At 49.0% G+C, this 3,795-nt stretch overlaps 1 long non-coding RNA gene across 1 annotated transcript in view; it reads left to right on the forward strand.

Annotated features, from left to right (window-relative positions):
* The window catches only part of LOC115030266, a 14,947-nt gene extending 11,595 nt beyond the window's left edge, over window positions 1–3,352 (forward strand). Inside the window, exons 2-3 of the long non-coding RNA XR_003835854.1 lie at window positions 2,303–2,611; window positions 3,279–3,352. This is a non-coding gene — a long non-coding RNA (uncharacterized LOC115030266). The remainder of the gene's footprint in view (window positions 1–2,302; window positions 2,612–3,278) is intronic.
* Window positions 3,353–3,795: the final 443 nt, after the last annotated feature.

The following is a 3,795-nucleotide window of genomic DNA, read 5'->3' on the forward strand; positions in this document are numbered from 1 at the left end:
AAGAAATGAAATATAAATAAGAGGCCTAAATATTTTATTTAATTTTAATAGTTACATATTGAGCTTAATATCTTAGTCTCCAAATAAACACTATGTCTCTCAAGCTGAGAGAGGCCTCAGCTCTCAGGTGGAGAAGCCAGGGATGGGCTGTTGTGGGAACTGGATCTTCAGTGAAATGTGTTTATTGTCATTGCTTTAATGTGTGTGTTTGTGTGTACACGTGTGCCTGCACATGTACAAGTGTATTTCTGTATGTGTGTGCTCACCAACACTTCATACATAACCAGGTTTCTCTTCTCCCTGAGTAGGCTGTTTGCTCTCTGAGGTTGGTGGTGGGCCTGGATGGGGCCTTAGCACAGCTTTTCCCCAGATCCCTTGAACCTAAGCTGATAGGGGAGGCAGTTGCCTGGTGGGGAGAATCCTCCTGGATCAAGAGATGGACTGGGCCCACTCCTGGAAGAGTAGCTGGATTGTTGGTCACAAGGAGAGGGAGGACAAAGTTGAACTTGTCACCTCAGGAGACATAGTGAGGTCCAGGATCTGCACATATATTGCAGAGCCATACATAAGCCCTGTCTATTCCCAGCATTATGTCAGGTTAAAGCTCCATTCCCATTCTTCCAACTGTGATTTGGATGGAGGACATATGGTTAACACAGGTCATGAGTGGCTTGCAAGAGTCAGCATTGTGCCAGGCCCACAGGACAAAAGATGTGTTTATAGTACTAATCCTCTTTAGGAAGCAGGTGTTCCACGCTGGGCATAAGTGACAAGAAGCCTCATATCCCAGAGAAAGGGTGGCTAGCCCCCAGACTCCTCTCTGTAGAACTATGAGTAGCTGTTACAGCTAAGTGTGCCTAGACAATAAAGAGGGCAATCTATTTNACCTGTCTCAGAGTCCAGCCTATGTGCATTTTCAACAGGGACGCCAGGGCCATTAAGGCCAGCTTCATTGTGACAGGTCTGGAAGAGGTCCAATAGATCTCCCTGCTGTTGGTATTGTGCTATTGTGCGTAGCTGAAGAGACCACATTGACAGGGAACAGTTTTTGTGTCATAATTCCAAATCTGGTTCTCAGAAGGTCTGAGTTGTACCTTAGCTTTACCAAGCTGACACAGAAGCCCGGATACACATCCTCCAAACCCGTGGGGACAGCAGTGACCTGGCTGCCTATCATTAGCTGAGGGTTTGATCTTTCCTGTATCCTATCACTGAGGATGATTTCAAGAGGATGTGAACCAGCAGAGGTCTAAAGATCCCGTGGCGGGTCTTGTGGGTAGTTAGTGGGTGTCAGCAGACTTGGCGCCCAAGCTACCCCAGTGCTGGCGGGAATGGAAGGGCTTCTTTTCTTTCTTTTCATTTCTTTTTTACTTTCATTCTATTTTTTGGGGGGGGGTTCAAGACAAAGTTTCTCTGTTTAGCCCTGGCTGTTCAGGAACTCAATTTGTAGACCAGGGTGGCCTCAAACTCAGAAATCTGCGTTCCTCTGCCTCCTGAGTCCTGGGATACAGGTGTGTGCCACCATGCCCAGCCTCTCTCCAATTTTCAAAGACTCCACTGAGAGAGGACTTGACTTGCTGAACATTGAAGCCACAGTGCACTGGCAGGAGAGTGTGCCTCTGTGCATGTATGTGTGTACATGCATGTGTGTGTGTGTGCATATGTGGGTGTGGGCACATGTGTGCATGCCCGTGGCTATGCATGCATGTGTGTGCATGTGTCTTTGTGCACATAGTTCTTGTATGTGTGTGTGCACTACCAGTGTGCATTGTGTGTTCATGAATGTGTTTGTGTGTGTGTGAGAAAGACAGAGAGACAGACGGACAGACGGACAGATGGACAGAGAGGGAAAGAGAGGGAGAGAGAAAGGGGGTGGGAGTGAGCCATGAGCAAGAAGAACTCTCTGCCTATGTTACATGGCAGGCTCTCAAGGATGCCAGGTGCATATTCCAGGACCATACAACCTCAGAAGCAAATGCTAGGCTCTGTTTTTACCTGCTCCTGTCCTGCATGACAGACCACCAGGGCTGCTGAGGATGGCTCTGTAGCTAAGAGACAAAGTGTCACAACCAAAAGAGCCATCACAAGGGGATGCTAGGAGCCTGCTGGGGAGTAAGTCTATTCATGGTTGCCTAGCTGTCATGGGAATGCAGAGCTCATTCTCCAAGGATGCAGCTTTGCTCTATGCACCTAGGCTACTGTGTATCTCAAGGGTGGCAGGACACTGATCACCACTGGCTCCCGGAACGCAGGGGTACTTCATGTTCCTCCAACACTAGCTCTTGTGCTGCTTTTCACACAGAGAAGAAGAGGTATCAGGAATCCTATACAGTGACCTGCTGGAGCTAAACCTGGACCTGGAAGCAAGCAGCAAGAACTCCCTGGGTAATGAGGACAATAAGAGCAGCACACAGCATCTCCTCCACTGCCTCTCATTCTGCTCCAAAAGCCATGGCAGCTCCCACTCAAGCAGGCATCAAGCCTAACTCCCAGCATGGATAATGTGAGAAGTCTGTGATTGAACCCACAGGGACCTCAAGGTTCTGTGGGAGGACATCTAGTGATTCCTGGAGCACCTGCAGCAGCCAGGAAACATGGAACTAGAGTGGAGGTGAGCTATAGGACTGACTAGATAGCAAATAGCCTGACCTGGCAAGTGCTATTCTGAATCCCTTGGCTCAGTCTGGAATAACCACTCAGGGCTACACTGAAGGCCACTCAGGGGCAAGCAATGTGTCACTAACACTGTGGGTGGCCTCCTTCTCAGAGTCTTGTCCAGACAAAATCANCTGGCCTTGGCCACTGAAGTTGAATCCAGACTCTGTGGGTGACAGTATAGAATATCAGCCAGAGTATGAAATCACATGAGTGTGGCCACTGGGTGCTCCCTGGACTCACTATAGATGGACACAGGGAAGGCACCATTTCTGGGTCTGCAGGGGTAGGGAGAGCTCAGCTTTCAAGAGCAGGCCAACTCTGCCTCTCCTAACCTTGTCTTGGGGAAGAAATGGCCTCACTAGTGAGATAGGCTCATCTGGGACCCTGCACACTGGTGTATGTCACAGACAGCTCATGTCTTTCTGGCTGGAAAGTTCAGATCCCCAGCTGGCCTCATCTCAGACAGTCCTATGAGGAGGGGTATTTGTTTCCTAATTCAGAGATATGGCAGGAGAGGTCCCAGGACAAGATGGGCCCACAGCCGTGTGTATGAGCAGTGATACTGTCTTGGCCCTGCTTATGTCACCTCTTCATCCTCTATTCTCGTCCCCTTTTTTTAGCAGCCACCCAGAGACCTTCACAGAACTGTGGGTCATGCTAATCAGAATAAGGGGCCAGAGGTCACATCCCAGGTAAGGTTTTGATTCAGTCCTTTTGGCTACCACCCTGCCCACCTAAGATTTCCAAATTGGGTCCTCAGGGTCCTGGAAAATCCTTTACAGGCAGTCCTGGAGGGACAGCCAGGTTCTTGGGAACACTGGGTTTAGCAGTGCTTCTCTGCTTCAGGCTCAGAGCCTTAGTGAGTGGACTTGTTGAGTGGCTCACCAGGTGCATAGCAGTGTTGCACCCTCCAGTGGACATGCAAATTGGCAGGATATTATTTCCACCTTTCTTTACCTCTTATTATAAAGGGTTGCTACCAGATACATCAGGACCTATGAAACTTGTGTTCCCACCACCATAGGGTATAAGAGAGACTACACTAGAGGCCCTGTGAAACCTAGGTAGAGTACAATGTGCATGACTCTACTACCTGTGGTATGTGTAGGGTCTTCAGAGCAGAACCTAAAGCCTGTC

Source organism: Mus caroli, unplaced genomic scaffold (genome assembly GCF_900094665.2).
Source record: "Mus caroli unplaced genomic scaffold, CAROLI_EIJ_v1.1 scaffold_19593_1, whole genome shotgun sequence".
NCBI lineage: Eukaryota > Metazoa > Chordata > Mammalia > Rodentia > Muridae > Mus > Mus caroli.